The sequence below is a fragment of the Hypanus sabinus genome, chromosome 13, assembly GCF_030144855.1.
Source record: "Hypanus sabinus isolate sHypSab1 chromosome 13, sHypSab1.hap1, whole genome shotgun sequence".
Lineage (NCBI taxonomy): Eukaryota > Metazoa > Chordata > Chondrichthyes > Myliobatiformes > Dasyatidae > Hypanus > Hypanus sabinus.
The window spans coordinates 58,978,625-59,000,278 of NC_082718.1; the positions used below are offsets into that span (position 1 = coordinate 58,978,625).

The window sequence follows — 21,654 nt, forward strand, 5'->3', positions numbered from 1 at the left end:
TCCGTTAAGTACTTCATTTGTTCCTACCTGGCTATACCTGCTAAGCACTTACCTATTTTTTTTCTCTTAACCAGCGACTCACTATCTCTTGAGAGCCAAGGTTCCCTAAATCTGTTAGCTTTATCTTTTATTCTGACAAGCACATACAAGCTATGTACTCTCTAAATTTTACTTTTTAAAGCCTTCCACTTACCAAGTACACCTTTGCCAGAACACAGCCTTTCCCAATCCACACTTGCCAGATCCTTTCTTCTACCATCAAAATTGGCTCTTCTCCAATTTAGAATCTCAACCCACAGACCAGACCTATTTTCTTGCATATTTACTTTGAAATTGTGATCACTAGATGCACAAGAACTCTGCAACTTCCACCATCTTCAACGGGACCCTCCCACCAAGCACATCATTTTCTTCCCATCTCACTTTCCACTTTACACAGGGATCACTCCCTACACAATTCTATTGTCCGCTCATCCCTCCCCACTGATCTCCCTGCTGGTGCTTATCCTCGCAAATGGAACAAGTGCCATACCTGCCCTTACACCTCCTTTCTCACTACCATTCAGGGCCCCAAACAGCTCTTCCAGGTATGTGAAACTTCAGCTCTCAGTCTGTTGGGGTCATATACTGTGTCCGGTCCTCCCAGTGAGGCCTCTTGTATATCGGTGAGACCCAATGTAGATTAGGAGACCACTTCGACGAGCACCTACCATAAAAAGTCTGCCAGAAAAAGCGTGATCTTCCTGTACCCACCCACTTCAATTCTACTCCCCATTCCCATTCCAACATGCCAGTCCATCGCCTCCTCTACAGTCGCAATGAGGCCACACTCAAGTTAGGAGAGCAACACCTTATATTCCATCTGGGTAGCCTCTAACCTGATGGCATGAACTTCGATTCTCGAACTTCCAGTAATTGTCTGTCCCCCCCACCCCGCCTGCTCCATTCCCATTTCCATTTCTGTTTCCCCCCCCCCCTTAACTCAGCTCCTTATCTGCCCATGACTTGTCTCTGGTGCTCCTTCCCCTTCCCTTCCTTCCATTTTCTTCTACCCTCTATCAGATTCCCCTTATCCAGCCCTTTATCTCTTTCACCTATCAGCTTCCCAGCTCTTTACTTCACCCCTCCTCCTCCTCTCCCAGTTTTACCTATCACCTACCTCCTTGTACTTCTTCCTCCCTTACCCCCACATTCTTCTCATCTTTTTTTCCAGTCCTGATGAAGGGTCTCAGCCCACAACATTGAATGTTTCTCTTTTCCATAGTTGCTGCCTGGTCTGCTGTCTTCCTCCAGTATTTTGGGTGCATTGACTAGATGCAACGTGTTCCCCTACACTAACTTCTGTCACCTGCCCTATCTCAGCACCTGATAGTAGGTCAAGTGTTACACACAGTCTTGTAGGGACTTCTACATTACTGATTAAGGAAACTTTCCTGAACACATTTGGCAAACTCTATTCCATTTAGTCCTTTTATAGTATGGGAGTATCTTCAATATGTGTAGAGTAAAAATCACCTGCTATAACAACCTTGTGTATCTTACAGCAATCTGCAATCTCTCTAGAAATTTGTTCCTCTAGTCCCATGGACTTTTGGGTGGTTTGTAATATAGTCCCATTAATATGATCATATCTTTCTTATTTCTAAGTTCCCCACATAATGCCTTACTAGACGAGTTTTCCAGTCTGACCAACGTAGCAGCACCATGACATTTTACCTGACTAGTAACACCACATCTCCTCCTTTAGTCCCTCCCACTCTGTCACATCTAAAACAGTGGAACCCCAGAATATAGACCTGGACAGTGCAATTTTTCTCTGCTGTCACCACCCCCCCCCCCCACAATGGTATCTAAATTGGTTTACCTGTTGTTGAGGGGGAAAGCCATAGGGGTACTCTGCGTTGGCTGTTTAACCCCTTTTCCCTTCCTGAATGTCACCCTGTTTCCTGTGTCCTGCACTTTGGGTGTAACTACCTCTATATCTTCTATCACCCCCCTCAGCCTCCCGAATAATCCGGAGTTTATCCAGTTCCAACTCCTTAATGTGGAGTGTTAGAAGCTGCAGCTAGATGCAGTTCTCACAGGTGCACTTGTCAGGGTCACTGCCTTCTCACATCCCACAAGAGTGTCATCCCTACTTTTCTAACTGAACAAATAAAATAAAAAGAAGGAATAAGAATAAATAAACTGGGGAAAAAATCGACCTACAGTCTTTGCTTTCTCGCACTCAAGCTTCTCCTTGCAACCTCTATGAGCTAAAACCTCAAAATCCCCACTCTAACACTGTCCACTCCAATGATGGCCGGTCTGCTTGCCCCTACTGTCAGGAATCCCATGACAAGTTGAAAAGGACCAGCAGAAATGGAACACACCTGGAGTCTGGTTTACTATAAATTAAGACTATATTTATTACTACTATGAATTAGTATCATTAAAACCGGATAATACGATACAGGTTATAAACTATTTTATATCTATATATATCCATAAATGTGTGTGTGTGGATACAAAGATAATAGTCCCAGAGGTAGGTATCAGTCTTACGGTGTCAGGTAAGTTTAAGCAGTTCAGTTCACTTTGTGTTGCGTCGAGTTGAATTGATGGAGAGAGAGAGAGAGTTAATTGAGTTGATGTTTATGTTGGCAGCTTTTGTTCTTGCTTCCGAACTCTTTAGAGTCACTTCGTGTGAACCCCACACAGACACAGATGGACAGAGCCCCTTCTAGGGAATGGTATACTAACCCACGGTTCGGGTTCACCACCAGGAGACCCCCACAGGCAAACTCTTACTCGCACTGGTAATCACGGGTCGAAATTAATCGGTCCGTGGCCTCCACCCTCGTGGTGGTTTTAAACTCCACCAGTGTTTCTCGGGTAGCTTCCGCAATTCTCCCGTGTTGTGTCTCCTCTGCTGTTATCAGACCAAAAGCCTCAACTTCTATAATCCATTCGAAATTCCAGCTGTCCGTTAGCTCAACCGCTCTGAGCTGTTACCGTGGTGACTTCCCAGCTCGTGTCTCAGCTGGCACCGTACTCTCTCTCTCAAGGTCACAATTAAAAGTGTTATCAAAACCAAGTCAGAGTCCTCTCTCTCTTTTAATTTCCTCCTTGTTCATTAGACTGCTGAATTTTCTAGCAGTTTCTCACCTGCGTGACACCTTCCCCCTTTTGGGAAAATTTTGCTCACTCACAGATTCTACACACCAAGCACTACATTCTACTTCACAAAGTGCACATTTAGCATTTACACAGTTCATCAGCATTTTTTTAACAGCGGGTTAGGCAATCCACAATGCCATTGTCTGTACCCCTTAAGTGTCTTATCTCGATATCAAACTGCTGGAAACACAAACTCCAGTTTAATAAACGCTGATTTCAATCTTTAATCTTATCTAAAAACATCAAAGGGTTGTGGTCAGTGTACACCACTAACGGCTTTTGTGAGGCACTGATGTAAACCTTGAACTGTTGTAATGCAAAAATGAAGGACGGCAATTCTTTTTCTATTGTTGAGTAATTTTTCTGGTGCACATTAAACTTTTGGAAAAGTATGCCACCAAATGTACAATACTATCATCTCCCCTCTGTAATAGCACTGCCCCTGCAGCTTCATCGCTAGCGTCCGTCGCTAGGGAGAACGGCTTAGTGAACTGGACTGTTTGAATGCCTTTTGGCAACGCTCATCTCACACAAATCGTTCACTGTTTCTCAACAGTTTTGTCAGTGGAAGGGCAATATCCGCAAAGTTCTTGCAAAATTTTGAATAACACCCCACCATACCTAAAAACCTTCTGAAGGCTCTCTTACCCATTGGAATGGGTACATCAGTGATAGCCTGAACTTTCCCTTTCACAGGAGCCAGTTGACCCTGGCCGACCATGTAACTAAGATATGTGACCCTGACGTGACCAAACTCACTGTTGGCAAGGTTTACTGTCAGATTAGCTTTAGAGAGCTGGTCAAATAAGTTCTCTACTGCTACAATGTGTTCCTCCCATGCGTCATTCCATACTACTAAATCGTCAATATATGCCCCAGTATTCTTCAAGCCTTGAATCACAGAGTTTATCATACGTTGGAATATCCCAGGGGCATTTTTCATCCCAAAAGGCATCACATTATACTCGTACAACCCCGAGGGGGTGACGAATGCCGATATCTCTCGCGCCCTATCGGTTAAGGGAACACACCAGTACCCTTTTAGCAGGTCAATTTTTGTTAGGTACTTAGCCTTCCCCACCCTATCGATGCAGTCATCCATTCTGGGAACATGGTGAGCATCTGTTTTGGTTATTGCGTTGACCTTTCTATAATCTGTACAAAGTCTCATTGTCCCATTGGGCTTGGGAACTATCACGCACAGGGAAGCCCACACAGAGGTGGATGGCCTGATAACACCATTGGCCAACATATATTTGATTTCCTGTTCCACTACTTTACTACATTCTAAATTCATCCTGTAGGGGTGCTGTTTCACTGGATCAGTCTGCCCCACAATGACATCATGTGTAGCTATACTACACTGCCTCGGTGTGTCTGGGAATAGATCGGAATGTTTGCCAATTAGCTCCTTTATCTGTTGTTGTTGCTTCGGTTCCAGGTGGTTAATTTTACTGTCTATGTTCTCCAAAACACTAGTATTCTTGAGTCGAGCTGAAACCAGACACTGCTCATTACACTCCCTGCTATCTCTGGGCTAGTCTTTGCATCTGGGTCTTGTTTGGTCATGACCCCAACTGATACGGATTTTTTGTCAAAATAAGGTTTGATTCAGTTCACGTGCACTAACTGAGTGGCCTTCCTTCTACTAGGTGTCCTGATAACATAGTTCAGCTCATCAATTTTCCTCATTATTTTGTAAGGTCCACTAAATTGAGCCTGGAGAGGGTTATTCTCCAAGGGAAACAAAACATTTCAAAATTATTTTGTGCAAAGGCACGACCTCTGTTCCCTTGCCAATACTTAGCAGAATATTCACTTGGTCCATTTTTGTCTCATCACCAAATTCTAAGACATCACTTAATATCAGTGACTGAAAGGCTCCAGTATCGCGCCAGATTCTCACTGGAACTAGGGGCGACCCCTCCTTCACAGACACAAAACCTTTGATAATAAACCACTCAATCCCTTCCTGAACTCGGCCAGACCCCACCTTCCTTCGTGTGGTCTCAGCTGCCGGCGCACACGCGTCGGGGGTTTTCCCCTTCTCCTTTCCCATTTCTTTCTTCCGAATAAGACAGTTAGACGCCACATGGCCAGGCTTCCTGCAGTGGTAACAGATAAAACTGGAAAACTTATCTTCGGTTGGTTTCCCCTCCTCTTTACCTCTGTCACTAGCTCCTGCCTTGTTTCCTGTGTTACACGGCGGATTATCCTGGTAACTCTTCTGATAACTCTTGCTTGGGAAAAACTTAATCTTGTGAGTCAGGGCAAACTCATCCGCTAACCTAGCGGCCGCAGGAAGACTTCTCAACCTCTTTCTCTTCTAAGTATGTCCATATCTCACTAGGGACACACTCGTTAAATTACTCGATCAGCATCAGCTGTCTCACTTTGTGGTAGTCCTCATCTACCTCTTTTGAGGCACACCACTGATCAAAGTACCTCTCCTTTTCACGGGTAAACTCGATACATGTCTGGTTCCCAGACTTCCTCAAACACCGAAACTTCTGTCGGTATGCTTCTGGCACCATTTCATAGACATTAAGCACAGCCTCCTTCACAGCATCATAATTAGTCAACTCAGTCACAGACAAGGCAGAATATGCTTGCTTCGCCTTCCCTTTTAACACACTTAGCAGCAATACTGCCCAGTCCTCCCTCGGCCACTTCCTGTTCTGAGCCACTTTCTCAAAATGTAGGAAGTACCTATCAATGTCTCCTTCAGCAAACGGAGATACCAACTTAAGACTGACATTAATTGGTACACCCCTCTTGCCACCACAGCCTGACACCTGACCCTCCTGATGCCGCATCTCCCTCTCAAACTCCTTCTGTTTCTCTGCCTCTGCAGCCTTGAAATTCAGTCTCTCCATTCTTAATTGTTCTAGTCGTAACACTCCTCATCACCCATCGGAAACTCCTGTAGCAGCTCCTCCTCAAATAACTCTTTCCCAACACAATATTCAGCTATTCACCTCTGAATTCCTGCCTTTGTCATACTCCTCTGTATTCTGGAAAGTTTCCATTTTTTAGCAATGTCACATTTTTTCTCCTTTCTGGCTCTCCTCAAAAACAGAGGAGTAGGGTTCTCTATCAATTCAATAGCCTCCATTTCTGCTGTTCTCCACACACAGGTTAATTACAAGGGATTTCCCCAATCAAGACAAGCCCCCACAATTTCGAAAATTGGCTCCAACCAAAGTTGTTCAGAACCCAGATGCAGGCCCCAATTTTGTCACGAAGCCTGCGACCGTTGAAAAGGACCAGCAGAAATGGAACACACCTGAATTCTGGTTTACTATAAATTAAGACTATATTTATTACTACTATGAATTAGTATCATTAAAACCGGATAATACGATACAGGTTATAAACTATTTTATATATATCCATAAATGTGTGTGTGTGTGGATAAAAACATAATAGTCTGGGAGGTAGATATCAGTCTTACGGTGTCAGGTAAGTTTAAGCAGTTCAGTTCACTTTGTGTTGCATTGAGTTGAATTGATGGAGAGAGAGAGAGAGAGAGAGAGTTAATTGAGTTGTTGTTTATGTTGGCAGCTTTAGTTATTCTTGCTTCTGAACTCTTTAGAGTCACTTCGTGTGAACACCACACAGACACAGATGGACAGAGCCCCTTCTAGGGAACGGTCTACTAACCCATGGCACGGATTCACCACCAGAAGACCCCCACAGGCAAGCTCTTACTCGCACTGGTAATCACGGGTCGAAATTAATCGGTCCGTGGCCTCCACCCTCGTGGTGGTTTTAAACTCCACCAGTGTTTCTCGGGTAGCTTCCGCAATTCTCCCGTGTTGTGTCTCCTCTGCTGTTATCAGACCAAAAGCCTCAACTTTTATAATCCATTCAAAATTCCAGCCGTCTGTTAGCTCAACCGCTCTGAGCTGTTACCATAGTGACTTCCCAGCTCGTGTCTCAGCTGGCACCGTACTCTCTTTCTCAAGGTCACAATTAAAAGTGTTATCAAAACCAAGTCAGAATCCTCTCTCTCTTTTAATTGCCTCCTTGTTCATTACACTGCTGAATTTTCTAGCAGAGTCTCACCTGCGTGACACTACCTTGTTTTAAATTGCCTGATCACAACCAACCCTGATCACTGATGGCTAGCAGTTTATGCATAAAAGGACCAGTCCTCAAACCACAGAAGCAATATTGGTTTCCCAAAAAAAGCAAAGGAAGGTGTAGGTAAGGTAATACAGAGTTTCGTACAACAAGGGTTACTGAGGCTAGTAGCCTCCACTAATAACTCACCCATATGGCCAGTGAGGAAACCAGATGGCAGTTGAAAGTTGACAATAGACTATCAAGAGTTGAATTAAATAGCCCCAACTGTAGTAACTAACCCAGTGACAGTGGTCAAACAGAATGAAAGAGCATAATTGTTCACAGTTTTAGACATATATAATGGATTTTGCTCTATCCCACTGGAATGAGTATGTCAATACAAGTTTGCATTTACCTTTCAGGGACAGCAGTATACATGGACAGCCCTACCACAGGGGTTCCATAATTCCCCATCTATATTTCAGCTCTTAGGGGAACGGTTAAAACAGTTTTCAAAGCCTGAGTGCTTGGTACAATACACAGATGATCTACTTCTGCAGACTGAACCCAAGCAGAAACATTATCAGCTATTAACAGAACTGCTGCAATTATTACATGCATTGGGACTAAAGGTTTATGCTAAAAAAAAGCACAGCTGATGAAACAAGAAGTTAGTTATTTGGGAATGACCTTGACACTAGGAAAAAGAGAAATTGATAAGCAAAGAGCAGAATCAGTTATGAAACTGATTCTGAGACCTGCAAGGGCTACGGTCCTTTCTGGGGCTGGTAGGATACTGTCGGGATCACATTGATGGATTTTTCACTAAGGCAGCTCCTTTAATAGAATACAAAGAATGTGGTGTGAGAATGGAAAGTAGAACACAGCCAGGCCATCACAGCTCTGAAGTAAGTGTTGGCCACTGTGCCTGATCTAAAACCCCAAATCTGAATGAGCCATTCTCATTGGAGGTGGCTACAACTGATACTACCCAATGCACATGGGAAGTTAAGCTAAGTAGCTTATGCATCATACATGCTCTCACCAGTAGAACAGGGGTATACTGTATGTGAAAAACACTCGTTAGCAGTTTTCCGGGCGATATAACATTTCACCTACATAGTGGATTTAATCCACTTACAATACTGACCCAAACACACCCCCATACAATTACTATTAGATGGAAGGATTAAAGAAAGTTCATTAAGCCAAAACAGAATTCCTAGATGGACATTGCTGCTACAAGGGAGAAATATTAGTGTAAAGTGAGTAAACACTACCTCAATGTTAGCTGGTATATAACCTGGTATAACCTGGTATACCAAGAAAGTGAGCATGAGTGTCAAGTTATGATTGCAAGTGATCCCAAGGATCCATTTGTATCAAAACAAAAAGGAATGGTGGAAGCAGATCAGCTAAAGTAATGCCTGAGGACAAAGACACAAAGGAAAAAGAAAAATCCTATTTTAAGAGTTTTACTCCTCATCAGTACAGGGTGGTGAGAGGAGAATGGTGTGTGGCATATATGTAGAGGATGAATATGGCCAGGAAAGGTATATTATTATAGTTACCCAAAACCGGGCAGATGGGGCTCATTAACCACGGATGGTAGCTCATCTAGGAGAGGGAAAACTCCGATTTCAAACCTCCGCTGTCTTGCGGCTATACCCGCTCACGGGAAAGGCTTTGGGAGTAAACCCGGAGTCGGAGTTCCGAAGGCGGCTGACTGCTGTACCCAGCACCGACCGGCACGGCAACTCCTGCGACGCTGCTGGCACCAAACTGTATCGACTCTCGTCGCTCCTTTGGACCTGTCGTCAGCATGGGGGGGGGGGGGGGGGTCCCATTGCATGGGAACAGACGGATCTCCATAGCAACTCTGTCCTGGCTTGTGCCCTGGAGTAGCCACTCCAGCTTCGCTTTATAGCACCAGACAAACATGGGAGGCAGCAGTTACCAGTTACGAGTCATAATGTTTGATTGGTGTAGAGCATGGCGCCAGGGCTTGCTTCCGACGGTGGGAGAGACCATCGCCTGCCCCAAGCTGGGCAGCCCCCAGCCAAAAAGGTGCTGTCTCGTCACAGTCAGTCCTCCTCATTGGGTGCATGGGGATAATGGATTATTCCACAAAGAGCTGACTGTAACTACTGCACCAGACAAGAAAGAAATCAAATCGAATAAGACAACACCCCTCAGGTTGGGATGTTGGATTGATCGCACAATGATGCCTGGACTTGACCAAAACCTCAAGGATATCAAAGATGCCCGAAAAACAACGGTCATTAACAATGAGCTACTAAGGCTCAAGGTAGGTATAGCTACCCTACAAGAAACACGTTTGGCGGATTCAGGTACACTGGAGGAAAGGGCCTACACAGGTTAGCAGGGAAAGAACCAAGGCAAGCCCTGCGAGCATGGAGTGGGTTTTGCTGTTAGGAACTCCTTGTTGCAAATGGTGGAGCCACCAGAAAATGGATCAGAATGACTTATGACTCTGCAGCTACACACCTGTCATGTCCCAGTATCTCTTGTCAGTGTGTATGCCCCTACCTTGAACTCCAACTCTGAGGCAAAAGACATGTTCTACCACAAATTAGAAGCTGTTGTCAGGATTATTCCCAGTGATGAGCACCTCGTTCTCCTTGGTGACTTCAACGCCAGAGTGGGAGCTGATAACGATTCCTGGCCGCCTTGTCTTGGCCACTTTGGAATTGGCAAAATAAATGACAATGGACATCTCCTGGAGTTCTGCTCCTATCATGGCCTGTGTGTAACTAACTCCTACTTTCAGACGAAGTTGCAGTACAAGGTCTCATGGTGACATTCATGATCTAAACACTGGCACCAACTAGACATGATCATCACCAGGCGCTCTTTCATCAACTCTGTACTAATTACCCACTCATGCCACAGTACAGACTGCGATACGCATCATGCATTAGTATGCTGCAAGTTCAAACTACGAAGAAAATCCACACCACTCCAAACATACTGGAAAATCTCACATCAACACAACAGAGATGACACAGTCAGAAAAGGTTGAGCAGTTTGCCAAGTCGGTACAGGGTGCTATGACTACCTCCTCACAAGGAGATACTGCAACAGAACAATGGTCATACCTTCGCGACACCATCTGTGAATCAGCACTCTCTATCTTTGGAAGAAAGACCACAAAAAGCAGTGACTGGTTTGAGGCAAAGTCCAACATCATGACTCCTGTCATCGAAGCCAAGCGTGCAGCTCTCACAGAGTACAAACACTCACCATCCAACCAAACACTCCAGGCTCTTCGAGCCGCTAGAAGCAAAGTGCAATAGACTGCAAGACAGTGTGAAAATGAGTACTGGCTCCAGCTCAGCGAGGACATTCAGACAGTAGCTGTGACAGGCAACATCAGATTGATGTATGATGGTATCAAGAAGGCCCTTGGCCCATCGCAGAGCAAGATAGCACTCCTGAAGTCATCCAGGAGTGAAATAATCATCAATAAAAACAAGCAGATGGAACACTACTCTGAGCTCTACTTGAGAGAAGTATTGTTGTTACCTCAGCCATTGATGCCATCAATTGTCTACCAGTCATGGATGAAATTGACTCCCAACCAACCATTGTGGACCTCAGCAAGGTAATTACAGTCTGGCCCCAGGGAAAGCTCCTGGCAATGATGGGATTCCTCCAGACCTGATCAAACTCTGCAAGAGCACACTCCTCCAACCTTTACACAAGGTCCTCCGTCAGTGCTGGGAGGAAGGAGCCATACCACAGGATATGTGCAACTCCAAAATCAACACTTTGTACAAGAACAAGGGTGATAGAAGGACTGCAACAACTACAGGGGTATCTCCCTTCTGAGTATTGTCGGCAAAGTCTTTGCTTATGTAACTCCGGCACGTCTACAAACTCCGGCAGAACGGATCTATCCTGAGTCCCAATGTGGTTTTTGCGCAAGGAGGTCAACTGTCAACATGATTTTCTCACTCCGTTAACTCCAGGAGAAGTGCAGGGAATAACAGAAACCCCTGTATGTTGACTTGACCAAGGCATTCAACCTTGCCAGTAGGGATGGGCTCTTTCAGATTCTCCAGATCGGCTGTCCCCTGAAACTGCAAAGTATCATCAAGTTATTTCATGATGACACGAGGGCTACTGTTCAGTGTGATGGCAGCTCATCAGAACCCTTTGCTATTCATAGCGGAGTCAAACAAGGATGCATTTTGACCCTAACATTATTCGGCATCTTCTTCTCTCTGCTATTGAAGCATGCATTTGGGATGTCAACAGAAGGCATCTATATGCACACCAGGTCTGATGGGCGACTGTTCAACCCTGTGTGCTTGAGAGCAAGAACAAAGGTGCGGAAGATTTTAATACATGACATGCTCTTTGCTGATGATGCTGCTCTAGCCTCGCACACCAAACAGCAACTACAAACTCTCATGCACCATTTCTCTAAGGCATGCAAGGACTTCGGGCTTACCATCAGCCTAAAGAAAACAAATGTCCTTGCTCAGAACGTAGTGGAGACACCAGTCATTACCATCGACAATTACGATCTAGAAGTGGTCCACGAGTTCACATACTTGGGGTCGACCATTAGCGACACTCTCTCCCTCGATGCTGAAATCAATAGGCATATCAGAAAAGCAGCATCAATCCTTGCTCAACTCTCCTCGCGGGTCTGGGAGAACCCGAAACTCACTACAAAGACCAAGATTGCTGTGTATAATGCATGTGTTATCAACACCCTTCTGTATGGTAGCAAGACTTGGAACATCTACTCCAAACAGGAGAGGAAACTCAATAGTTTTCACCTGCACAGCCTTCGCCGCATCCTCAGCATCACCTGGAGAGACAAAGTCCCAAACTCTGAGGTCCTCTCCAGCGCTGGACTTCCCACGATGTTCACGCTTTTAAAACAACACAGACTGCACTGGCTGGGCCACGTCCGTCATCTGAAGGATGGTAGACTGCCAAAGGACATCCTCTACGGAGAACTAGCAACAGGCTAGAGGAACATTGGTAGACCCCAGCTTCACTTCAAGGACCTCTGCAAGTGCGACATGAAAGCAAAAATCAGCAGGGAGGATACAGCAGATGATGGCAACAAATGGCAAGGTACTCTTCAGCAACACCTAAGGCAAGGCGGAAGAGTGATCCCGAGTCAGTTTGAAGAGCGGAGAGCACAGTGGACAGTGGACAACAATTCCACGATGCCCTACACATGCAGCAACTGTGGCAGAGCCCACCGTTCCGGGATCGGCCTCAATAGCCACAGTCGACGCTGCTCGACAAACCAGTAACTACCAGAGGCGCAGTACCCATGGTCGACTACGACCAAAAGAGACCACACACGCAGTCAAAACCACAAGTGCACAAGCAGCAGAATTGGTAGCTGTGACTTATGTGGTTAGCTACCCAGAACGTTTTCCGCCAGGGTCAGTCATACACTCTAATAGTATCTAGGTTTGTATCAGACCTACAGAACATTTGCCTCTGTCAGAAGCCAGAGGGTTTGTTTCAGCTGATGGGGAAGCCCCTCCCATTACAATATATATTTGAGGAGGCAAAAAGAAAAGAATATCGATCCATAAAGGTGAAAGCCCACTCTGAACTAACTCCTGAGGGAAATAGAAAGGCTGATGAATTGGTGAAGCAAGGTGCTTGATTTGGGCGGGAATGGCAGCAACAGATTGGGGAGATTGGGAGGCAGAAGGAACAACAGATTAAGGTTATAGATTTAACAGAGGAGCAGAAGAAAGATAAAGTATTTAATAAATTGAAAGAAGGAGCAGGGTCTGAAATATAAGAAGAGCACAGGGGAGTGTTTGTCAAAGTTGGAGTTGTCCTTCATGAAGGAAAGTTTGTGGTTCCAGAAGGAGGAAGAAACCAGATGATCAATGAGGATACCAGATGTGTGAAAGCACCCTGGAAAAGATGCTGGAGGTGGGCTGGTGGCCTAAGATGAAGGATGATGTTGAGCATTATGTCAAAAATTGCTTGATCTGTGCACAATATAATCCTGACAGAAATGCAAAAAAAAAGGAGCCCTTTGACACACCAGACCAGTGGAAGGGCCTTGGGCTAATTTGCAGATAGATTATGTGGTCCCTTACCACCCATCCCAGGAGTGTACAAATATATTCTGGTAGTAATAGATACCTTTACAAAGTGGGTGGAAGCTTTCCCAACTAAAACAAACACAGCAAAGCCAACTGCAGAAATCTTATTGGAAAGGATATTCACTCACGGGGGACTACACTGGATTATCAAAATGGATCAAGGCACACATTTTACAGTCCAGATAACGCAAGATATGGTACTTTTAGGAATTAAGCAGAGATTTCATATACTCTATAGACTACAATCTAGTGGAATTGTGGAAAGGATGAATCAAACACTAAAAAATATGATTGCAAAAATGGTGAAATATGGAACAACATGGCTGGTAGTTTTGCCTTATGCCTTGATGATAATAAGGAATACAGTGACATCTTTAACAAGTTACCCCCCCCCCCCTTATAAACTCATGACCAGAAGAGACACAAGAGGATTGGAGGAACTGTTAGGATTAGATTTGCCAGAACCTGAAATCGATGGGATGATGTCAGAAAAGCGGGTACAACAATTGATGGAGACAATGAAAGAGGTCAATTATGAAGCAGCCCACCAAATAGGAAAGAATAAGCAATAGAGTAAAGCCTATTTTGACTCAAAAATCAGAACCACAGAATTAAGCCCAGGATAGAGTGATGATTAGAATACATCAACCCACCTCATTTTTAAATCCAAGGGTCTTATAACATTATAGACAAAGCAAGCCCTCCAGTGTACTAAGTACTACTTCTCCAGATAAAAGCGGGTGGTACCATATCAACTATGAAATTGGCGGGGGAGAAGCAGGAATGTTATCACCATCGGCACATAACAATCGATGTGCATAACGGCCCTGATTTGGGAGACTTGGGGATGGAACAATTGTTCCAAGAAGATGGTAACAACTTCTATCAGGGTGTGATTTTCAGTTCCCTTGTCCTGAGAACCAGGGGAGTTTTATCAGAAAATTAAAGGAACAATTGAAACAAAATTGGGTGAGGAAAAATGGATACCTTGAATCCAAAAACAATTGGGAGTCCAGATTCGATGGTCTAGAAAAACAAATAGAAAATGTGGACTTAAAATAATTTAAGATATGAACTGGAAATAAGAGCAGAAATCGCCCTTGTGTGTTACAGGTTAAATTCAATATGAAACAAATAGTGTATTTTGCTGCAATGTAATTAACTATGACTGAGGCCAGGGCCAGTCATGCTCCAGAGCAATTACAGCAGACAAACATGTCAACAGTGATGTCGTTGTTTGGAGAGAGAATACTCAGTGAACAAAAACAAATCTCCTCTATGGGCACGAGGAAATCTACAGATGCTGGAAATTCAAGCAACACACACAAAATGATGGTGGAACGCAACAGGCCAGGCAACATCTAGGGAGAAGCGCTGTCGACATTTCGGGCTGAGACCCTTCGCCAGGACTAACTGAAAGGAAAGATCGGTAATGTGGCCTAACAAAGAAGAAATAGGGGACTCATATTTTGTATTATACAGGGGTATATGGCTTGACATGTGTGAACAAAACCCGAGGTATTCCAGAAGGTACAAAGGTTCATTTCCTATGCAATAAAATTCTAGATGAGACATTATTCAGTATCCCATGGGATAATCATAAGTCAATTATTGAGCAGCCTTCAGGTAATGGTGGCCATGGTAAGATTACAGTTCTGTGGGATCATACTCATGTGAATATTGAGTGGGGCAGTGATTTACATGAGGTATATCGACTGGGCTGCTCACCCCAAATGTTTCTCAAAGGTTGTGTAATGTCTTGGTTCATATTTTTACTGTTGCACTGAATGTACTTCATTTTGGCAGTTCTGTGAGGGTAACTTATTTTCAGCTTGCTCTGTTTTATGTTTGGGTTATTGTGGAAGATATGTGTGCCATTCATTTAGGATCTACATACACAAAACAGTGCATCCTAACACCTTCACCATCATTTTGGGAGATTTTAACCAGGCCAGTCTGAAAAAAAATCACTAAGCAATTACCATCAACAGATCGCTTGTAATACTAGAGGAAACAACACACTGGACCATTGCTACACCACCATCAAGAATGCCTACCATACTATTCCAAGCCCTCACTTTGGGAAATCTGATCACCTGGCTGTACTTCTACTCCCTGGGTATAGGCAGAGACTGAAGACTGCAGCACCAGTACTGACTACTTCCTACAAAGCGAAATTTAATAGTATGAATGAAAGTGATGCTTCAGTACCAGATGAACTCAACATCTCCTATGCTGCTTTGAAAGAGAGAATATAACTAGAGCTGTGAAGATCCCTGCTGCACCTGATGACCCTGTGATCTCTGTCTCACAGGCTGACAGGCTGTTTTGAAAGAGAGTTCCACCTTCACTGCTACAGGTGGAAGTTCACACTTGTTTGAGTACTGTTGGGGGGGGGGGAAACAGCCTTCCTGGGGGAAGCGACAGTGGCTGTGCCTCAGGCACAGAGTCTGGCCCTGTGGCTCAGAAGGGTAGGGAAAGGAAGAGGAAGGTAGTAGTGATAGGGGACTCTATAGCGAGGGGTCAGACAGGCGATTCTGTGGACGCAGGAAAGAAACTCAGATGGTAGTTTGCCTTCCAGGTGCCAGGGTCTGGGATGCTTCAGATCGCATCCAAGATATCCTGCAGTGGGAGGATGAAAAACAGCCAGAGGTTGTAGTACATATTGGTACCAATGACCTAGGTAGGAAAAGGGAAGAGGTCCTGAAAGAAGACTACAGGGAGTTAGGAAGGAAGTTGAGAAGCAGGACCACAAAGGTAGTAAACTCCGGATTACTGCCTGTGCCACACGACAGTGAGAATAGGAATAAAATGAGGTGGAGGATAAATGTGTGGCTCAGGGATTAGAGCAGGGGATAGGGATTCAGATTTCTGGATCATTGGGACCTCCCTTGGTGCAGGCGTGACCTGTACAAAAAGGACAGGTTGCACTTGAATCCCAGGGGGACCAATATCCTGGCGGGGAGGTTTGCTAAGGCTTCTGGAGAGAGTTTAAACTAGAATTGTTGAGGGGTGGGAACCAAACTGAAGAGACTGGGGAAGAGGCAGTTGGCTCACAAATAGAGAAAGCTAGGAGACAGTGTGCGAGGGAGGATGGGCAGGTGATAGAGAAGGGACGCTCTCAGACCGAAGGTTTGAGATGTGTCTATTTTAATGCAAGGAGTGTTGTGATCAAAGCAGATGAGCTTACAGAATGGATCGGTACTTGGATGTGGTGGCCATTACAGAGATTTGGATGGCTCAGGGACAGGAATGGTAACTTCAAAGTGTCAGGTTTTAGATGTTTCAGAAAGGACAGGGAGGGAGGTAAAAGAGGTGGGGGGGGTGGCACTGTTGATCAGAGATAGTGTCAGGGCTGCAAAAAGATGAATGCCATGGATGGATTGTCCACGGAGTCTCTCTGGGTGAAAGTTAGGAACAGGAAGGGGTCAATAACTTTACTGAGTGTTTTTTATAGGCCACCCAATAGTAACAGGGATATCGAGGAGCAGATAGGGAAACAGATCCTGGAAAGGTGTAATAATAACAGAGTTGTCGTGATGGCAGATTTTAATTTCCCAAATATCGATTGGCATCTTCCTAGAGCAAGGGGTTCAGCAGGGTTGGAGTTTGTTAGGTGTGTTCAGGAAGGTTTTTTGACACAGTATGTAGATAAGCTTACAAGAGGAGACGCTGTACTTGATCTGGTATTGGGAAATGAACCTAGTCAGGTGTCAGATCTCTCAGTGGGAGAGCATTTTGGAAATAGTGATCATAATTCTATCTCCTTTACAATAGCATTAGAGAGAGATAGGAAGAGACAAGTTAGAAAAGCATTTAATTGGAGTAAGGGGAATTATGAGGCTATCAGGCAGGAAATTGGAAGCTTAAATTGGAAACAGATGTTCTCAGGGAAAAGTACGGAAGAAATGTGGCAAATATTCAGGGAATATTTGGGTAGAGCTCTGTGTAGAAACGTTCCAATGAGACAGGGAAGTTTTGGTAGGGTACAGGAACCATGGTGTACAAAGGCTGTAATAAATCTAGTCAAGAAGAAAAGAAAAGCTTACAAAAGGTTCAGATAGCTAGATAATGTTAGAGATCTAGAAGATTATAAGGCTAACAGGAAGGAGCTTAAGAAGGAAATTATGAGAGCCAGAAGGGGTCATGAGAAGGCATTGATGGGCAGATTTAAGGAAAATCCCAAGGCATTCTACAAGTATGTGAAGAGCAGGAGGATAAGACATGAAAGAATAGGACCTATCAAGCGTGACAGTGGGAAAGTATGTATGGAACCAGAGGAAATAGCAAAGGTACTTAATGAATACATTACTTCAGTATTCACTATGGATAAGGATCTTGGTCATAGTAGGGATGACTTGCAGCAGACTGAAAAGTTTGAGCATGTAGATATTAAGAAAGAGGATGTGCTGGAGCTTTTGGAAAACATCAAGTTGGATAAATCACCGGGACCGGATGAGATGTACCCCAGGTTACTGTGGGAGGCGAGGGAGGAGATTGCTGAGCCTCTGGCAATGATCTTTGCATCATCAATGGAGACGGGAGAGGTTCTGGAGGATTGGAGGGTTGTGAATGTTGTTCCTTTATTTAAGAAAGGGAGTTGAGATAGCCCAGGAAATTATAGACCAGTGGGTCTTACTTCAGTGGTTGGTAAGTTGATGGAGAAGATCCTGAGAGGCAGGATTTAAGAACATTTGGAGAAGTATAATACGATTAGGAATAGTCAGCAAGGGCAGGTTGTGCCTTACTAGCCTGATAGAATTTTTTGAGGATGTGACTAAACACATTGATGAAGGAAGAGCAGTAGATGTAGTGTATATGGATTTCAGCAAGGTATTTGATAAGGTACCCCATACAAGGCTTATTAAGAAAGTAAGGCAGCATGGGATCCAAGGGGACATTGCTTTGTGGATCCAGAACTGGCTTGCCCACAGAAGGCAAAGAGTGCTTGTAGACGTGTCATATTCTGCACGGAAATCCATCACCAGTGGAGTCCTTCAGGGATCTGTTCTGGGACCCTTACTCTTCATGAATTTTATAAATGACCTGGATAAGGAAGTGGAGGGATGGGTTAGTAAGTTTGCTGATGACACAAAGGTTGGAGGAGTTGTGGATAGTGTGGAGGGCTGTCAGAGGTTACAGCAGGACATTGATAGGATGCAAAACTGGGCTGAGAGTGGCAGATGGAGTTCAATCCAGATAAGTGTGAAGTGGTTCATTTTACTACTACTACATTGATTCAGGCCTAGGGGGTCAGCATTGGGCACGATGACGGACTCTCCACTCCTCCCTGTCCCTCATCAGTGTATTCAGTTCATCTACATTAGCTGTGCTGCTATCATCTAGGAGCATATTGACCATAGTCTTGGGAGGGTCCCAGGGTTCATCCTCCCATGCTTGGGCTCCCACATGATGACTAGGCTGGCAGGTAGCTCAGGGTGGCATAGACAGTACCCTGCTAGTTGCTTTCTTCTCACCACAATTTTAGTAGTGAGCATCGGTAGGTCGTCGTAGAGCTCGACGTTCGTCATGTGCTGTTGCCAACTCACGTCAAGAGTCACCTGGAGCATTCGTGTATAACAACCATCTAGTGACTTTCACTTGGTCTTGGTGAGTGTCCACGTCTCCAATCCATACGTGAGAATGGACTCTGTGACTGCTATGAAAATCCTCTTTTTGAGCCTCTGGTCAGGTTCGACCTCCAGATTTCCTTCATACCACACCAGTGCCTTCCGTATCTTTATGTCCTTTTCTGAACTCATCATTCTTGACCCGAGGTATGTGTAGTCTAAGACTTACTTAATGGTATCATTCTTTATGATCTTGAGAGTACCTTCGTCGCAGTTGAACACCATGTACTCTGTCTTTTTAGCGTTCAGGTGAAGTCCAACTTTATTGCACTCAATTTCCACTTTTGTCAGTAGCAGCTGTGCTTCCTCCATCTGGTCAGAGAGCAGGACTATGTCATCTGCAAAATCGAGATCTGTGAGCATAATTGGTCTGACCCTCTTGGTTCGTCCTGGTTTTACGGTTCTGGACGGTACCGGAGGAGGAAGGTAAAGCTGCGCAAGCGCGGGTGACGTCAGCGGCGAGCGCGGTCTTCGGAAAGCGGCCCACTTTCGGGAGCGGGCTCCGGGCTCCGGGCAGCGGAGTGCCGGGCTTTGGCTCAGCGGGCTTCGACGCAAGAGGACTTCGGCAAGAAGAAATCAGTACGTGCTTTTCATTTATTCTGACTAATCTGGGATCAGGTCATGGGGAGACAGTTAGAGCAGTGGTGTGCTCCGGATGCAGTATGTGGGAGGTCAGGGTCAACACAGTTGTCCCTGATGACCACACCTGCAAAAGGTGCGTCCAGCTGCAGCTCCTATCAGACCCAGTTAGGGAATCGGAGCAGGAGCTGGATGAACTACGGATCAGTTGGGAGGCAGAGGCAGAGATAGATAAGAGTTATCGGGAGGTAGTCGTACCGAAAAGACAGGAGGTAGGCAAATGGGTGACAGTCAAGAGAGGCAGGGGGAGCAGACAGAGAGAGAAGAGCACCCCTGTGGCCGTTCCCATCAACAATAAGTATACCGTTTTGGATACTGTTGGTGGGGATGACCTACCAGGAACAAGCTGCAGTGGTCCTGTCTGTGGCACTGAGGTTGGACCCTTGACTAGGAAGGGGAGGAGGGAAGAGAAGAGAGCGGTATTGATAGGGGATTCTATAGTCAGGGGGGCGGATAGGAAATTTTGTGGGGAAGATCGGGAGTCTCGGATGGTATGTTGCTTCCCTGGTGCTGGAGACATCTCAGATCGGGTGCAGGTTATTCTCGAGAGGGAGGGCAAGAATCCAGATGTTGTGATCCATGTAGGGACCAATAACATGGGTAGGATGAGTGAGGGTGTCCTGCGTAGGGAGTTAGGTGCGAAGCTGAAGAGCAGGACCTCCAGGGTAACAATCTCAGGATTGCTACCTGTGCCACGTGCGAGTGAAGCAAGGAACAGAAAGATTATACAGATTAATACGTGGCTGAGAGGATGGTGCAGGAGGGAGGGCTTCAGGTTTGTAGATAATTGGGCTTTGTTCCAGGGAAGGTGGGATCTGTTCCGAAGGGACGGTTTACACCTGAACTGGAGCGTTACTAACATTCTTGCAGGGAAGTTTGCTAGTGCTTCTTGGGGGGGGGGGGGGTTTAAACTAAATTTGCAGAATGCGGGGATCCAGAATGTGAGAGAGGATAGCAAGATGAAGAATAAAGGACAGGTGGGGACTACACGGTTCCAGAATATTAAGTGTGTAGTAGAGAAAGGTGAGGCAGAAAAAGTGATAAGGAGGACACATGTACAGAGGGATGGTCTGACGGAACATGGAGTTAAATGTGTTGAAAGAATAAGTAAATTTAGGAAGGACAACAAAATTCTAGGGGCGTATAGCCCGATGGGAGTTCGGGGAGCTGGGTTAAGCACAATAGGCAGCGATTCAAACAGAGAAAGGAGAAATGAGCTAAAAATTCTATATCTGAATGCACGAAGTGTCAGAAATAAGGCGGATGAGCTTGAAGCCCAGGTGCGAATGGGTAACTATGATGTTGTTGGGATAACGGAGACATGGCTGCAGGGAGATCAGACCTGGGAAATGAATGTACAAGGGTATACGTGCTATCGTAGGGACAGAAATGTGGACAGAGGGGGTGGGGTGGCCCTGTTGGTGAGGAATGAGATTCAGTCCTTTGCAAGGGGGGGGTGGGGGGAAGGAACATAGGGTCAGGAGAAGTAGAGTCTGTGTGGATAGAACTGAGTAACAGTAAGGGCAAAAGGACCCAAATGGGTGTTGTCTACAGGCCACCGAACAGTAGCATGGATATTGGGTGCAAGTTGAATAGGGAGTTAACATTGGCATGTGGCAAAGGTAATGTCGCAGTAGTTATGGGGGATTTCAACATGCAGGTGAACTGGGAGAATCAGGTTGGTGCTGGACCATAGGATAGGGAGTTTGTAGAGTGCCTAAGGGATGCATTCTTGGAACAGCTTGTACGAGAGCCGACCAGGGACAAGACTATTCTGGATTTAGTGTTAAGTAATGAACAGGATGTGATAAGCGATCTTGCAGTAAAGGAGCCATTAGGAGGTAGTGATCATAATGTGATAAGTTTTTATCTGCAATTTGAGAAGGATAAGGGCAGCTCGGAGGTGCCAGTGTTGCAGTTGAACAGGGGAAACTATGGAGCCATGAGGGAGGAGCTGACCAAAGTTGACTGGACGGATAGCCTAGCAGAAAAGACAGTGGAACAGCAATGGCAGGTATTCTTGGGAATAATGCACAAGG

General features: G+C 45.2%; 1 long non-coding RNA gene across 2 annotated transcripts in view; it reads left to right on the forward strand.

Moving 5' to 3' along the window:
• The first annotated feature begins 19,421 nt into the window (after nucleotides 1-19,421).
• Nucleotides 19,422-21,654, forward strand: part of LOC132403897 (uncharacterized) — a 78,731-nt gene continuing 76,498 nt past the window's right edge. The window contains exon 1 of one of the 2 annotated variants that reach the window (XR_009515383.1): nucleotides 19,422-19,555. This is a non-coding gene — a long non-coding RNA (uncharacterized LOC132403897). The remainder of the gene's footprint in view (nucleotides 19,556-21,654) is intronic. The other variant, XR_009515384.1, reaches the window with a different exon arrangement.